Source organism: Anolis sagrei, chromosome 4 (assembly GCF_037176765.1).
Source record: "Anolis sagrei isolate rAnoSag1 chromosome 4, rAnoSag1.mat, whole genome shotgun sequence".
NCBI classification, from domain to species: domain Eukaryota; kingdom Metazoa; phylum Chordata; class Lepidosauria; order Squamata; family Dactyloidae; genus Anolis; species Anolis sagrei.
In genome coordinates this window covers 99,144,726-99,163,414 of record NC_090024.1, presented here as the reverse complement: position 1 = coordinate 99,163,414, position 18,689 = coordinate 99,144,726, and the positions used below count along the sequence as shown (strand labels likewise).

The following is an 18,689-nucleotide window of genomic DNA, read 5'->3' as shown; positions in this document are numbered from 1 at the left end:
ACAGAAAAGTACTGTTGGGTCAGCGGAGGGAAACAATGGAAATGACTACACATACACACACTTTAAGAATCACCAGCCACATATTGAAACAACTTCAAACAAGCAGCCTGCTGCATAGACACACTTGCAACTTAATAATCAGGCAGCTTAGCATTTAAAGTTCTTTATCCCATGGCATATAAAAGAACCTGTTTTGTATTGATCTATCTGCAGCTCAATATGTGTGCAGGACAATGGCTTCAAAAGGGGCCTATTCTTTTATCTCTTCATTGTCCAATGGAAATGTAACAGGAACTAGGACAGTCGCTTTTCACTACCAAAAGCATCTGAATGCAGAATCCTGAGAGGATGCATATAGAATAAAATAGCCAGAAAGGCCTTAAAAGTTAGAAATTCACATTTTTCCACTACCCCCAAGTCTTCTTGCCCTCTTATCCAGGTCATGGAGTGTAGGGAAACTCAGGACAATAGTGCTACACTTAGAAGAATCATAGAATCATAGAGTTGGAAGAGACCTCAGGGGCCATCCAGTTCAACCCCCCCCCCCCCGCCCGCCAAGAAGCAGGAAAATTGCATTCAAAGCACCCCCAACAGATTGCCATCCAGCCTCTGTTTAAAAGCTTCCAAAGAAGGAGGCTCCACCACACTCCGGGGCAGAGAGATCCACTGCCGAACAGCTCTCACAATCAGGAAGTTCTTCCTAATGTTCAGATGGAATCTCCTTTCGTGTAGTTTGAAGCCATTGCTCCGCATCCTAGACTCCAGGGCAGCAGAAAACAAGCTTGCACCCTCCTCCCTATGACTTTCTCTCACGTATTCAGGCTTCTTCGGGCTAAACAAGCCCAGCTCTTTAAGCCGCTCCTCAAGCCCAGCTCTTTAAGCCGCTCTTCATAGGGCTTGTTCTCTAGACTCTTGATCATTTTAGTTGCCCTCCTCTGGACACATTTCAGCTTGTAAATATCTCCCTTCAATTGTGGTGCCCAGAATTGGACACAATATTACAGGTGTGGTCTAACCAAGGCAGAATAGAGGTGTAGCATGGCTTCCCTGGAACTAGACACTATACTCCTATTGATGCAGGCCAAAATCCCATTGGCTTTTTTTGGCGCCGCATCACCTTGTTGGCTCATATTTAATTTGTTGTCCACAAGGACTCCAAGATCTTTTTCACACATACTGCTCTTGAGCCACACGTCCCCCATTCTGTATCTTGAGAAGGAGCAGTCAATGTAGTACAAATACTGAGCAGCCACAGCAATACCTGAATACAGGACTGTTGCTTTGCGACTTTTAAAACTTTCATGTCCCCCCCCCCCCATTCTTCAGAGAAGCTTAAATGATCAATGCCACAGTGCAATTGTCAATTACCCTTCTTGGACTAAGGGATTTGGCGGCTGCACCATTTCCTCTTCAGTTATGCTGCAGAGCCTGCAGGTTCCCATCCCATGACATACATCTACTTACAACTTCCACAATCAACAAAATAAATAATCTCTAGTAATTTTCTAGGTCCTCCAGTGTGGCTCTATGGTATCCTCTAACCAGAAGTCATTTCAATAGCGTTTGCTATTATCCACACAAAGTTGTGGATGTATCTCCCATGTATACAGGGGTCATATGATATTATAATTATCCTCTCTCATGCCATCAGAACATCATCCATCTGCCACTCATTTATATGCATTGACATTTTAATTTGTAATTACAGTGGCAGGGCTGCCTATGTTTCTTGGTGATTTAAGCTGCCTTGACAGGCAATAATTATCTGTAAAGTAAGCTGAAAATACAATATTTACTTATTTAACTTGTAGCTCATCTTTCCTTTGACAGAAGACCCAAGATAGCTTTTAGTAAATAAAATAATGTACAAAGTATGCCACTATGAAATATTTTCCCGAACACATTGAGTCCAACATTTAAATTTTAACTTACTAAACTGCCATATAGTCAATGTCAGAATATGCATCAAATGATGTCAGAGTCCTGTTGGTGCCATAGCCATTGAAGGGTATCCTTGAGGCAATAGAAGGAAGGACACCCTTTTATTAATGGCACCCATCCTGTCCTCTACAGGGAAGTTGAATGGGTCCAATTATTTTCAGTTTCATGGTGCATCATGAGATCAAACACACACACACACACACACACACTTAAGTTTTTGGTTCATTCTTTTGTAAAAAATATTGTTTAATTTCATTTTACTCCACTTACTGATTTATTTAGTCCTCTGTTTGTTTTAGACATATTTTATAGCATTGCTATGCTTCCTGTTGCTATGGCAGCCTAGGTCCAAACCCTTACATGGGCATGAAAAAGCAAAATACAGCATAAAATTGAGTGAAATCGATAAATATAACCAGGATTTAGCTCCAAAATAAAGAAGTCCTGAAGACATTATTTCTGTAATCTTTATAGTCTGTACATAGTAACATCTTTTTGGGAAAGTTAGTTGCACCCATGCTTACTGCATTGTAGAAATCCATATTTTCAGAAGTTTGGTTCCACAAATACAGCATTTTTTTATAGTGTGTCATATTTTTGTAGGAGCCATCATGCCTTCAGCTGAAATAATTCATCTGATTTGGGAAGCTAAACAATTTTAGTCCTGGTTCGTAATTTGGATTGAAGACCACAATGAATACCAGGTGCTATGAACTATATTTCGGAAGAAGGAACACCCAGCCCTCCATATTTTCAGGTGTTAGTATCTGAAAACCCCCACAAAAGATATGAAAAAAACCCACTATTTTTTTTACCTGAAAGAACACCTCCCTAGAAATCTCTTAGGTGCTCCAGTACTAATATTTGATCAATTTCTGCCTGAGAAATTACAATATAATCATAATGGAGAACAATGCATGCCTAGAGAAGTGTTCCCTCTAGGAATGAAATGTCCAGTGTAATTCTAGGGTGTAAGTTGAACAAAGAGTCTGGAGGACCTAGGAATTCTAAAAGAGATCACATTAATCAAATCCACAAATAACCAAATCCACAAAAGTGAAACCCCCAGTGTGGAGAGCTGATTGTATTCCTTGTATATAAAATTCAGGGGCCACAATAACAGGCATCTTGACAAACACATGCCATGCCATTTTGCTCCACCATAGCTTGGAACAAAATTAAGCCTGGATTGTTTTATGTTGTGCTAAGAACCTGGTGGTTAGGGCACCAAAGAAGAGTTGCACTACTGATGCCACAACAACCAGTTTTCCTTAAAGTAAAGTAAAATGAACACTGCAGAAACTAAAACAGTTGTTTTGCTAAAGAGTGAACTTTAGTCTCTTCCCCCCCCCCACCACACACACACACACACACACACACACACACACACACACATGTCACCATGATTTGATTTTAAATGACTTTGGATTCACAGCATATAAAAAGGTCACAATATTCAGATGAGTATTCATTTAAAATTATGAAACATGAACATATAAAATGTTGTGTACCTCATTTTTTTACTAGTACCATATCATGAAATTTTGCCATTTTCCTGTCCAGTAGTTTCTAAGATTATATTAACTGTAAATCAGTGACCTGGCAGTCTCAATATTCACTAGTATTGCTGAAATCAGATTTTTGTATCTGTCTCAATAAAATTTCATATGAAGATGATGTATAGTCCATTTATGGACAAGAAATGTATAGTCCAGTCTTTGTAAACTTTTGAAGAAGATGAGTAGCCCTTGTATAACCTGCATACAAGAGACAAGTTACCTGTAAAGTGTTTGAAAGCTATTTCCTTTTTCTGTTATTTAGGATGTTTCTCTCACACTTCAAGGGGAAAAATGGTGGATGAAAGAAATCAATAATCTCCTTCCTCACTAGTGAAACAGGATCCTTATATTAGAAATATGTCTAGAAGAAGTGATATATCTCTGTACATAGAAAAAGCCAATGGCTCCCAGGGGCGTCTCCTTGTCAGTTGAGACCATCCAGTGCTGGAATTGATTTTACTGGAACTCTAGCCTTTACTGACTGAATCCTGGAAAAAATATTTAAGGTAGACCCTGTTGGCCATGGAGCAAAAAAAACATACAGAGTCCTCAAAGCAATGATATATTCATTCGGCCAACTAAAATGCACAAATAATGTCTCATTTTAAAGCTTTACTGACTTCATCAGGCAAAGGTGTTAGATACCACACAAGACAAGTAAAGGGATGATATGAGTGCCACAGGTTTGTTTTGTATTAGGACGTTGTCACACATGTCATCAGAATTGGGCTGTCTTTCCACATCTCGGCACCACCTGCACAGGGACATGGGGGCCTGTTGCCTCACAGCCCACTCTTTCACAGATTCCCCTCATCACATGGAAGGAGAGTCAGGGAGATGACTTGCTTCCTGCCTTGCGCCCCACTGCATGTACAGCTGGCCTGACCCCAGAGTCCAGTGAGATGGTGCCCCTCACCTCAAGTGAGAGAGAGCCCTTCTCACCACACACACACACCCACACCCACACCCACACACACCAGTTGACATATAAATCCAAGGCAAACCTGCAGGACAAGGTGACAGTGATGGAGGAGGAGGAGGAGGAGGAGGAGAAGGTGACGTTCCCACAGCTGCTATTTTGCTTGCTCTCGCTCTTTCTTCCTCCTCCTCTCTCACCTCCCAACCAAGAGAGGGTCTCATGCTCTACTCTGGACCCCTGCTTGGCTCCCGACAATGATACTCAAGGGAAGCACAAGCTGGATCCATGCTTCTCCAAACTGAAGCAGGCAAGCATTAATATGCATAGGCATGGGAACCTAGGCTGCCATTTTTAGAAAATGTGAATCTCCATAACCATTTGGGAAATGGGATTCATTACCTTTTTGGACAAGCCACTGATCACAGGAAAGGCATGACATTTGTTAGAAGCCGCAACCTTTTTGAAAAATGATGTTCACCAGCATTCATGTAAGGCAACTAGGTCTCTCAGCTGTTAAACGGATGTACCTAGTTATGTCTTTGAACTGTCAGGGACAAAGACATGCCAATGCACAAAATATAATATTCAACAGACTTTAAAAAGTGTTCCTTTAGTTGCCCCAAAATCATCTACTGGCCCTTGAAATATATTTGCCTTTAAATCATGCTCCCAAGAGAGAAAATAAACAGTCTTCTTGAAAAGTAACAGAGTTGGTTTACTCACAAAACTGACTGTATACAGTGTACAGGCATTTTGCTTAGGAATCCAGATACAATAGGATTTTAAGTAGTTTATCTGTGTAGGTAACACAGGGCATCTTCCTTAGAAACAACAGTCCATAGTCCAATTGAGTCTTTAAGCATACAGCATACTGAAGTCTAAACCATATAGCTATACTCACTGGTTCTGATGCAAGCACACACTTCTCTACATGCCTTCTCAAAGTAAACCTGGAGTCTTAGTCCTGAACATATCCAGACACGATCACATGGTCTGCAGCTCCTCCCACAACAAAGAGATTAGGTAAAATTGCAAACCAATACACACAAACAATACAGTGAGAAATTTTATATATAAATATATATCAAACAACTAGTGAAGGCTTGAGAAGGTTGCTATTTCCAACAGCTATTTCTAGCTTCCAGTGCCTTTGAAAGTGTGTTTTTGCAAAGCAGGGTTCAGAATCAGGGAGAAACTCTTTCAAATTTAGAGCAACCTCTGGGAACATAAGCCCACCCAGGGGGCATGGGGACTTGTCACCCAATGCTCCGCTCTGTCCCAGCATTTCCCTACCCCATCAGACAGGAAAAATTCTCAATAAGCTGCCTCAACCTGTCTTTCCTTATAGAAAGATGGGAAGCCTCCCATTGTGCACTGCCAGCTTCTTTTCAGTGGCAGAAGGGATATTTTTTTTCAGTTTGGCACGAAGGTGCCCTAGAAGTACTTGTAACGGGTGTGATGGGAACTGTAGGTCTCAGTGGGTGAACCTTAAAAAACTCATTGCTGCCGTCAAAAAGAAGCCCATATGTAGAGGTCCTTATTCATTACTTCTGTGATCAGTTAAATGGTATGGAGGGATCTCAATGCAGTCAGAAGACACCTCCCCCCTTAACCCTGTGGGGGCAGGGGACAAAACAACTTAAAAATAACAAAAGAAGTTACTTTGTGGTTGCTAATGGACTTGAAAATTTGTTGCCTGTGTTTTACTGTATTTTGTCCGCATTTCCCACGACCAGGCAATGGAGTGAGCTCTGACTTGAACATCATCACTTTTCTTCTCCTGTATTAGCCAGTAATTCTTCTCCTGTATTAGCCCCTCGATGGACTGTCACCTTGTCGTGGTGAGGGGGCTTGCGTGTTCCGATGAACCTGTGGGCACAACAACTGGAGTCCTGCACTCCCAGGAGTGGCCGCGGGGGAAGTCCCAGACCAAGCACAGTCCGAAGACCCAAAGACCTCAACGGCGGAGCAGGCGGAGGATAACATGGCACATGTTACAACGGCTGCGAAGGCGGAAGAAGGCTGCAACAGACTGAGAAGCCATGGTCATTGTGTTAAACTACATCACCAGTGGAACCTCATCTGTGAAGACTGTGTATTGATCAGTTGTGCACTGACCTCCACACATTAAAAAAACCCACGCACAGGCGTCTTCTGAAGAAAAACAAAAACAAAAAACAAACCAACCAAAGTCCCATGGCGATCAGCGAGTGGCGACGGGGGCAGGACTGTGAAATCTGGAAGCCCCTAGTCACAGACTGGCACATGGGCGGTGGGTACGGACTCAGTCGTTCTACCTCAAGGACCGAGGCAGTTGAGTAGTTCGGCAGCTTTATCCACGACTGAGCAGCCCTTTTTAGGACCCACTCTGCTCACCCCACATGGGGAGGGGGCTAGAAAAGGTGCCCTAAACATAGTCTGCCTCTCTTATCCCTGACTGGACTGCCGCGTCCAGTGGGGTCACCATCCTGCGGCCAAAAAAGAAAAATGAACTTCGGTACGTGGAACGTACGGACACTGATGGACAACAGTGACAGTGAACGCCCCGAACGCAGAACTGCCATCATCGCAAGGGAGCTGGGACGCTTCAACATCGACATAGCAGCCCTTCAGGAGACCCGGAGAGCAGGAGAGGGACAACTGAAGGAAGAAAAAGGAGGCTACACCTTCTTCTGGAAGGGACTGCCCGAAAAAGACCAAAGACTGCACGGAGTTGGCTTCGCCATAAGAAATGATCTGGCGAAACATCTGCCCGAAGCACCCACTGGCATCAACGAACGACTCTCCACCCTCCGAATTGATCTTGCCAAAAACCAACGGGCAACCATCATAAGTGCCTATGCACCAACACTAGATGCTGATGAAGACATCAAGGAGAAATTCTACTGTCAGCTGGACACCGTCCTATCGGGGATACCTAAGGAGGACAAAATCATTCTCCTGGGGGACTTCAATGCAAGAGTCGGGCGAGACTTCGACCTGTGGCCAGGCACCATAGGAAAAGACGGGGTTGGAAACAGCAACTCGAATGGCATCCTGCTTCTCACCAAATGTGCGGAGCACAACCTTGTCATCACCAACACGCTCTTCCGCCAGAAAAACAAGTTCAAGACATCATGGAAGCACCCCCGGTCAAAGCACTGGCACCTCTTAGACTATGTAATCACACGTGCCAGAGACCGCCGTGACGTGCTCCTCACAAGAGCCATGACAGGTGCTGACGACTGCTGGACTGACCACAGGCTAATCCGATCCACGATGGCTCTCAAGATCGCCCCCAAGCGCAGACTCCAAGGAAGAAAGACAAGGCGCAAAATGAACACCCAAGCCCTTCAGGAGCCCTCCAGGCGAGCCCATCTCCAAACAGCACTCAAGAACCATCTACCCACAGAACACCCCGAAAATGTTGAGGAACATTGGAACAAACTGAAGACCTCCATCATCCAAGCCTGCGAAGAAACTATTGGATACCAAGCCAAGAAACATCAAGACTGGTTTGACGAAAATGACATCGAAATCCAACAGCTAATCGACAAGAAAAGGAAAGCCTTCCAAGCATGGCAGAGAGACATCAACTGTGCTGCTAAGAAAAAGACCTACGCCAATGCAAAAGCTGAGGTCCAAAGAAGGACAAGAGAACTCAAGAACATCTGGTGGACAAAGAAGGCTGAAGAAATCCAACACCTGGCAGATACCCATAATGCTCAAGGATTTTTCAAAGCCACAAAGGTCATCTATGGACCAAGAAACCATGGCATACAGCCTCTACGCTCATCAGACGGAACCAAACTCCTGAAGGATCAAAAGTCAATTGCACTACGTTGGAAAGAACACTACCAAAGCCTCCTAAACCGCAGCTCCAATGTGGCCGAAGAGGTCCTCTCACAAATCCCGCAACAACAAACCAGGGATGAGCTTGCAGCACTGCCTAGTTTGGAAGAAGTCAGCAATGCCATCAGCCAACAAAAGAACAACAAAGCCAGCGGACCGGATGGGATCCCTGCTGAAATCTTTAAAGAGGGAGGACCTGCACTGACACACCAACTCCACCAGCTCATAGAAAAAGTGTGGGTGACCGAGAAAATCCCAGCAGACTTCAAGGATGCCACCATCATCACCCTCTTCAAAAAAGGAGAAAGAACAGACTGCGGAAACTATCGAGGTATCTCCCTTCTAACCTCTGCTGGAAAAATCCTCGCAAGAATCCTTGCAAACCGCCTTCTGCCCCTCTCAGAAGACACCCTCCCAGAATCCCAGAACGGCTTCCGCCCCTCCAGAGGAACTGTGGACATGATCTTCACTGCACGACAGCTCCAAGAAAAATGCAGAGAACAAAATCAACCTCTGTACATGGCATTCATCGACCTTGCAAAGGCATTCGACACAGTGAATCGCAGCGCTCTCTGGACCATCCTCCAAAAAATCGGGTGCCCAAGCAAATTCATGAACATCCTGCGGCTCCTCCACGATGACATGATGGCAACAGTCTTGGACAGCAATGGCTCCCAAAGTGACCCATTTAAGGTGGAATCGGGTGTCAAACAGGGATGTGTTATTGCCCCAACTCTATTCTCCATCTTCATCGCTATGATACTTCACCTTGTTGACGGGAAGCTTCCCACCGGAGTAGAAATCATCTATCGGACAGATGGCAAGCTGTTTAACCTCAGCAGACTGAAAGCCAAAACCAAGGTCACAACAACATCTGTTATAGAACTCCAGTATGCTGATGACAATGTCGTCTGTGCGCATACAGAAGAAGATCTACAAGCCACTCTCAACACCTTTGCAGAAGCATACACAAAGCTTGGCCTGTCACTGAACATCGAGAAAACCAAAGTGCTGTTCCAGCAGTCACCAGCCGTCCCCTCTCCAATGCCAGAGATACAGCTTAATGGTGTAACATTAGAAAATGTCGACCATTTCCGCTACCTTGGCAGCCACCTCTCCACCAAAGTCAACATCGACGCCGAAATACAACACCGCCTGAGCTCTGCAAGTGCAGCATTTTCCCGAATGAAGCAGAGAGTGTTTGAGGACCGGGACATCCGTAGGGATACTAAGGTGCTTGTCTATAAAGCTATTGTCCTCCCAACCCTGCTCTATGCCTGTGAGACGTGGACTGTCTACAGACGTCACATGCAGCTCCTGGAACGATTCCATCAGCGCTGCCTCCGGAAAATCCTGCAAATCTCCTGGGAAGACAAGCGGACAAACGTCAGCGTGCTGGAAGAAGCAAAGACCACCAGCATTGAAGCGATGGTCCTCCAACATCAACTCCGCTGGACAGGCCACATTGTCCGGATGCCTGACCACCGTCTCCCAAAGCAGTTGCTCTACTCCGAACTCAAGAACGGAAAACGGAACGTTGGTGGACAGGAAAAGAGATTTAAAGATGGGCTCAAAGCCAACCTTAAAAACTCTGGCATAGACACAGAGAACTGGGAGGCCCTGGCCCTCGAGCGCTCCAGCTGGAGGTCAGCTGTGACCAGCAGTGCTGCAGAATTCGAGGAGGCACGAGTGGAGGGTGAAAGAGAGAAACGTGCCAGGAGGAAGGCGCGTCAAGCCAACCCCGACCGGGACCGCCTTCCACCTGGAAACCAATGCCCTCACTGCGGAAGAAGATGCAGAGCAAGAATAGGGCTCCACAGCCACCTACGGACCCACAAGGAAACCCATGACGGAAGACCATCTTACTCGTCCAACGAGGGATCGCCTAAGTAAGTAAGTAGCCAGTAAAGATTTCCTCTTCTCATAAGAATAAAAAGAACTTTGGCATTTCATAAAATGCTACACAACAGAGGAGCATAAGGCCTCGAATGTAGATATTTAAACAATGCAACCCTTTCACTGCAGTCTCAAGCAATAAAAATCTGCTGTATTTAAATGTCAGTTCTGGTCCTTCTTTGATATCTTAGGTAGCATCTCAAGGAACACTAGTTCCTTGAGATGCTACCACAACTGCCCAGTTGAATGAGCAGAAAAATCCCATGAAACAGCAGCACTGGATGGATGGTGCCCTTGAAATAATCCACCAGACCAAAGATTGTCTCCCTCTCTCTGCACTCCACAACCAACTAGCCATTAGGACCAACAAAAGAGTCACATTAGCATTGTCATTGAGCAGGCATTCATCCAGTATTCTCTGCCAAATGCAAGGAGGGTTAGGTGATTAACATGCTGTAACAATTATGTGTGCAAGTGATTTGTGCATTATCTATTCGAGGAGTAATCCTGTAATAAAATTTGAACAATGAAAGGTTGAACTCATTTGCTTTAATTACCTGGTATCAGGCATTAAAATCACTTGATAATTTGCTGTTTCAGGAATGCTGAAAGGATGCATACATAACAAAAACTGGCCTGCTCAGCCCTGGATTTGGATTTCTATGTACTCAAATGATAATTTTGGGGTAATTTTGATGGTGGAAACACTTTGAATCTGTTCTTTCTCAGAATTATAATGCCTTCATCCCACTCTAACTACCATGGTTTCATTCCTTGAAATATTCTGGGATTACATCTACTGTTTCACCAGATGACAAACCCCAGTATTTGGTTAGACAGAGCTATAGCAGTGCAAGTGGACTCCCAATTTAATTGTGTGTGGATGTGCTACTTCTTTTTTTCTAAGTTTGACTGTCAATGGAAGCCTCTCAGCATGGAAGATAGTAGAACACCTTTCAGAATGGAAACTACTGTACTGCTGTTTCATTTTCCATTCCTACTAGCAGGAAAAGGCAAGAAAGAGGGCACCTGTATGACAATGTGTGAAGTTGAACAACAGTGGGGAACATGCAGAAGCATAAGGTTCTCACACATTGCTTATGCCCTCATAGAAGAGCATAGGAAGAAGCAACGGTGTAGTTGAGCCCATGCCAGTACTCAATATGCAGATATAAAATCTTACAAAAGTGACCTCCTGCTATTGCAGAGGTGGCACTTTGTGACACCCCTCCCTTGGACAAGATTTTATAAGCGTACAGAGTGAGTTTGCTATGTCTTCCTACTGGTCAGTTCTCCATAGAACCCCGCACTCCCAAACTCCCTGCCTATCATATCACAATGTGCATTGCTGAAGAGAGGAGTCTGGTTTCCAGCTTTGTTCATCTCAGAATTGTTATGATCAAGTAATTTTCCTAGCAGTGATAACATCAAACTACTTTTAGTTGATGCAGAGGTGGTTGACCTTTTAGCATGGTATACACCCTTGAAGACTAATGGATCCTTCAGATTTCCAGAAAGGCTTAGAGAATTGTATGGCTGTTTATTGCCAATGATCCTTTGACTCAAGAACGGGCTCTTTAATATTCTACATGGAATTGTATTCTCTCATATACTTCATCCCATATACTCAGATCCCCTGTAGGAAATGTTTACTTCTTTCAATTTGAACTAGGTGCAAAAAATTTCACCCAGATGACTTTTTCTCTGGTCATGCCCAGCCTGTGGAATGATATGCCAAAAGAAATTCAGCAGCTAGATACACTGAATATAAAATAGCATTAAAGACTAGTCTCTTACAGCAGCCATCTACAAATAGTTAATTATGAATTTAAAGTGTGGATTAATTGTTTTTAATATGTTGTGGTTTTATATGCTATTTTAATTGATATAGTTGTATATCTGCTGTAGTGATTTCATTTAATCTTTTGCTGTTCCTCATCTTGATCCATAGGGAGAGATACATAAGAAATAATAATAGTACAGTATGATCTCAATACCCATAAATTCAATAGTTCCCCTCACATGCTAAAAAATCCTACCCCAGAAGTGTTTGAGAGCCTCTCTAGGTTCTCCAGTGCAAGTATAGATCAGGGATGGGCAAACTTCAGGCCTCCAAGTGTTTTGAACTTCAACTCCCACAATTCCTAACAGCCTACTGGCTGTCAATTCCTACTGGCTGTCAGGAATTGTGGAAGTTGAAATCCAAAACACCTGGAAGGCTGAAATTTGCCCATGCTTGATCTATACTTTAGAATTAATGTAATTTGACACCATTTTTAACTGACATGGCTCAATACTATGGAACACTGGGATTAGTGATTTGGTGAGGCACCAGCGCTCTTTGGCAGAAAAGGACAACAACCTTGTAAAACTACAAGTGCCATTATTCCACAGTGTTGACCCATGACAGTTAAAGTAGAGCCAAGCTGCATTAATTGTGCAGTGTACCCTATGCTCTGCATCTTACCAATTTGCAGTTAAAATATAAGGTTCCTATTATCCACTTTTCAGGTATCCACCAGGATGGGGATGGGGTTGTCATGGAATGCATCCTCTGTGAACATAATAGTTGTACGTTAGGAATCATAATGACCATAATCCAGAGCTTCAACTTCCTGTTGTGATGATCCTCATGGCTGTTACTTTTATAAGATCATGGGAATGGGTCAATCTCCACTTAAATTTGGAAGAGCAAGGCTGTAGGCTTAAACTCACCCAGAACCCTCTCTATTGATTTGACCACTATCCCATATTATTAGTGTAACATAAGTTGTATTTTAAACCCGTGAGAAATATGCCCTAGACTGCATTGCACCCATACTTTGGGAATTTGTCTAATAAGTTATTTCCTTGGCAGAATGTCGAGTCTTTACTCGAAACAATGCTAATGTAGTTGGGTACCCTCTTCCATAAGAGAGTGGACATTTCTGCCTTATTTGATATATTGTAAAGTGCATAATAATACCTCTCTTCCAGTCTGTATGAAAACAGAATTCACTTCAGGAAATTCAGTCATACAATGGTTAATACAAAATATGCAAAGAGTTGCTGAAAAGAATATGGAACCCAGAACTACAGGTGTGTTTACAGCATGCATGAAGTTCTTGACTAAGCAGAGATTTCTAAAAAAATAAATAAAACTGCCATAATTTTCCCACTGAGTGAGGCAAGTAACCCCCCCCCCCCCCCAAATTCTCAGGGTGGTCCATGAGAAGGCCTTACTGGTACATTATTTAAACTGTTATGTTTATTCATATCATGATCTGATCACCATGCTCAATATATCCCATATGCTAGGGTAAATCCTCCCCCCCCCCCCCCCCACAAATCAAACTCAGCAACCCTCAAAACAAAATCCTGGCTATGGGCCTGCACTGAGTCAATCTTCCCTAACCTGGTGCAGTACACAGTTGCTGGGAATCTGTTTCCACCATACCCTGCTAGCTGGGAATGCTGCCATATATCATCATTTTAGCTTTGCAAAACAATGTATGTGAGCAACCAAATGGACCTGTCTCCATCTAGGAAACATAGCTAAGAGTGGCTTCCTACTGTTTTGCATGTTCTGTTTGCTTTGTTTTGATTAGAATTCATTGCTCCTGCCTCATACTGTCTTCAAAAACATTGCTACCTTGCTGAGCCATTGTAGTGACTTCATTTCCATTGAATTGTTTTCAATTCCTCTGGTGAACAGCATATAAAATTCATCAGCAAGCTCTTGATATAGTACATCCCATCAGAAGGCAGAATGAGAAATACCTATACATTTTAAAAGCAATCTTAACAAGCTTAAAAAGGAGGGGGGAGCATAACCTACTCCTTTCTTTATTTGTTCTCTGCATGGCTACAGCCTTGAGGATTCTGAATGTCTTATACAATTGTGCAGCTGCTCAAACCCTTTTTCTTTTCTAAGATAGGTAGAGATCAAAGCTTGGTATTGAGACAGACACCACCTTTCTTGTGGTCATTTTTCTTACACTTTTGTATTTCAGGAAGTCAGAGCTTAATAAAACCTGTGGTAATCTGACATTTTCTTTCTTCAGGTATTGCTGTTACTCTCAGATCTTTTTTCTCTGCACAGTGTTTTCACATCCCTTGCTCTGCACCTGCTTTTTGGGGGAAAAATAAACTACCTAAGTCCAATCTGAAAGAAATGTTCTGGGATAGGGTATCATCATAATGATCATAATAAAACAGCTCCGTTCACTCGAAATGCTTCATGATAATAGTTGTTAGCATTCAAATGCTAGGATCTCATCACACTAGAGAATGAATCCACTTTAAATCCAGGTTCTGCCTACTGCAGAATTCTGGGGCTTGTAGTTTGGGGAGGGGTCTTTAAACTGCTCAGCCAGACAGGACCTGGGTCACACTAAACTACAAACTCCAGAATTCTACAGGAGGCAGGAACTGGATTTAAAGTGGATCCATGAATCTAATGTGATGAGGCTGAAAGTGAACATCAATGAAGCATAATAATATTAAAATTGTCCACCTGGTACTAGGCAAACTTGTGGCAGGTTGATTGGGTCCTACATCTGTTTGTGACTGTCAATCTCTTGGATGATTGGTTTGAGGTTTGGATCAGTCATTAGTCCAGTTTTTGTAGGAAAGGCTTCCAGAAAGATTAGTGGAAGATCCAAGGGTGAGAAGGATCCAGCTATAAGACAACCATCTGAGCATGCATATTCTGAGTTGTCAGCCCTTCTGATTAGACTGGAGGCTTTAGAGAAAGTCCCTTTTGGGCAGCCTGTTGTCCCAGCTTAAAGGTTGCCTGAGGGTAAATCCAGTATCACTAAACAGATTTTGGCTCATTTAGGTGCGTTGGAAACAAAGCCACAGTGAATTTATTGTCAGGGTGCAATCATGTAGGGTATTTTTGCTCCTCCAGTAAAAAGATATGATATATATGTCCCATGTGGCTTTTGAAATTCCAGCTTGGTTACTTTACCAATGAGGCTTTCCATATGAGGTCAGCAATTAACCCTGCTCTCAGGTGAGATCAGATGAAGCCATAACTGCGGTTGCAAATTGTGATATCTGCTCAACCAACAGAAGGTGAGAGGTCGCAAAGTAGTTATATCTTCTAAAATGTTCAGTGTGCGGTTAGCATAGCAATAACCTCCAAGCTGTTGTTTGCCTGCAACACAGTCTGCTATGCTGGAAATGTGGAGTCCAGGATGCCTGTGCAGACCAGTCTCGCAAATTTCTGAACTATTTTAAGTTACAGGTTTCAGGAGGGCAAAGGGGTTGGCAGTCAGTAAGCAGAGAACAGGAGTGCCCCCCTCCTGTATCATAAGGGACCCAGTCCAATTAGATTGGATAGGTTGGAGGTTCTATAGAAACTTTACCATGTGCACACTGCAGATCATTATGTAAGAGAAGGCTTTAAGATTATATACCAAAGGGTCCCAGAATACATGCTTTGGGAATTTCCCATGTTGCCTTTAGAAAAATAGGGGAAAGCCGGGTCTCAATGCTCCCCCACCCCACCAAATGAGATGGGAGCAGAGATAAGTTAGGAGATGCAGGGCGAGGAGCTATGGGTTCTCCTTGGCCCCCGTCAGGACCCCACAGGTTTGCCACAATGCATGATGAATCCATAGGTGTGTGTGATAAGGTCCTTAGTCATCATTTGTCTTGACCTAAGGGGAAATTATACCAAATCTGAGCTCTGTACACTTTACATCTTTTAAAGCAGCAGTTTAGGAAGTGTGTAAGAATATTTAAATTACTAGGTTTTTAAAACTATGACTTTTTCTACATGGATCGGACCCTTCCGACGGGCTGTTTAGTGTCCTGTCCCACCTTTGAAAAGTTCAATGGGCTAGGCTTCTTGGTGCCATGGTTACTGTAACTGAAGGTAATAACTTGAACATTTTATAGACTTATACAACTGTTTACCTGTAAAGGACTAAAATGGAGACGGCAAAAGTAAGTAAGCCTTGTTGCACTCATCCCTCCATACCTGGCAGCATTGCAGATCTTCAAAGTTCATTGTAGGGCTTCTGTGGGAATCTGATCGGCATAAATAACAACTCCCTACAACTCCTCTGTTGCAACAGCTCCACTAGCTGCCAACACATTTCCGAGTACAATTAAACATGTTGGTTTTGACCTACAAAGTCCTATACGGTTCCAGTCCAGGACTGTATCTCTTTCTATGAACCTGGTAGACATTTGCAATCAACTAAAGAAGACTTTCCCTCTATTCCACTACCTGCTCAAGTGCATTTGGTGGGAACAAGGGAGATGGAGTTTTCAGTTACTGTTACCAGACTGTGGAAATTCTTCCCAAGAGACACCAGGATGGCCAATCCCTGTTGGCCTTCCACAAGCAGGTCAAGGCCTTTCTCTGTTGGCAGGTATTTGGGGAAGGATAAAAGGCACATTGCTGGAGAAGCTGTGGGTGGGATTTGGGGAAGGGATTTGTGTGTGTGTATTTTAAATGCATTTTAATGCATTCATTGTATTTTACATGTATTTTTAATCTAACACACACAGTATTGTTTAATTGTTTTCTAATTTTTGTATTTGCTTTGTTTTCAATAGATCAAAGTGTATGGTTATTATAGGCCTTGAGTTCCCATGGAGAGAAAGGTGGAGTATAAATAAATAAATAAATAAATAAATAACTATTTCTGCAGCAGAAGATGCTGTCTGTGCGAAAGAGCAGCTTAGGCATTTCCTTAGCATTGTTAATTTTCCTATTGGAATTTAACAAAGATCACTGCTATCTAGAGAAGAAAAAACACATTTGTGTGATGAAAATGATAGTGATTCATTTCATCATTTTGAGTTATGGTCTTCACTTTCATCATTCCGAATCTGAATGGTTAACCTCATTTTTTAGAAAATTTAAGTATTTTTATGAATAAATTTGCATATGAGCAACAGTCAATGGTAAACAGATGATTCTTAGCTCTAACTCCGTTTCTTATACCCTGACCAGTTTTGGACATCATTTTAACTGGGGCTTATATGCATGAGCCTTAAGTTTCTATGCTCCCTTTCAACAAGAAGAAAGGTACTGTTACTTTTTCTACTACCTGACATATTGTGTTGTGTGTATCCATCTTATGGTGTTAACTTATGCTTGACCTCAGAAGCAAAAGTGCATTATGTGACTTCTATCATCAGATTATTCTGGTTTAACATTAGGCAGGTGTTTTTAAGGCCTGTGGGATAATTACACTGTCCAAGTAAAAAAAATCATTCAAAATAAGCAAGACACAGGTGGGATTGACAGACAGCAGGAAATTTTTGATGACAATATCCATAACCCAGATGCTTCCTCTGAGACGTTCATGCCTCTCTCCTATTTTGTTAAGTCTTTTAACTGCTTTGGCACCAAAAACGTCAAACATCCTTTGGTTCTTTGAAATCTAGTTTGAAGGCTGCAAACTGGAATTGTTAGAGAGAGATGGCCTTGCGCTGAGCCACCTGTTTGTCTTTCCTGCATTGATGGACTTGCATAGTGATTGCAAAGGGTTTCCAAGTGGAGGCTATAAAAGAGCTGCAGATGGTGCAACATATGGCAGTGGGTCTTCGGAGAAATAAAAGGTGACAAAAACACACCAGCCCAATACTCTGAGTGATGCACTTGTGCCTTGTCCATTCCCCAATTTGATTTACAAGTTTGCATCTGTCATCTTTATATTTTAATACAAAGGGAGCATGAAAAGTTAACAATATAAATGACATATTGTATGTAAGAAATACCCAAACAAATATGCAACCTAACCTTCAGGTCCAACCAAACAAGCCAAGCCAAGCCTACACACTAGATTTCAAAAGTAAAACATAAATAAACATGTGCTTAGAGTTCTTCCACTGAAATTAATCAAGCAGAAAGGTGCTTAATATTGACTATATTATATGCTCTATATTCTCTGCATGTCTCTCTATGCACAAACAGTTTGGCAGATAGAACTGTAGAAAGACTATTCTTTTTTAAAAAAACAGCTTTACATCAGGATTTTATGGCCTCCCTTTTCAATCAAAATAAAATAAACATTTTTATGGTCCTTTTGCAACATGCTGCTTATGTGACTATACCAAATAAATACTGTATTGGGAAGGTAGCACACAAGACTGATGATACTGAGATTTATTTCTGACAAAAAGGTATATCAAATGGTTCCTCTGTCTTCACTACCAAGCTGTAATATCTACTACAAGGCATGCAATGTCACGCATAAGCCCCAATGAAGCTTGTAAATCTTAATTAAAGCTCACTCTTGCTGTACACCTGCTTATGATTAGGGCTCAATTAAAACTGGAAATATGCTGCATTGGGGAGAGGATGGTGAGGAAAGATACAACATGAAGAGGTTGCACAGTGATAATAATAATAATAATAATAATAATAATAATAATAATTCATTTATCTGACCAGTCATATGACCATTTCAAAATACAACATGAGTAAAAGACAAAGCAAAAAGGAGAGGACAGTAGCTGACCTTCTATTTACAGTCAGAATCTTATTTTCCTGATTCTTCTTTCAGGAAATCTGCTCTTTTCTTAATAGCTTTCAGAAT

At 42.4% G+C, this 18,689-nt stretch overlaps 1 protein-coding gene across 4 annotated transcripts in view; it reads right to left on the bottom strand.

The window, feature by feature from the left end:
* Positions 1–18,689, bottom strand: part of LOC132774511 (cadherin-18) — a 768,567-nt gene that overhangs the window by 36,695 nt on the left and 713,183 nt on the right. The window lies entirely within an intron of this gene.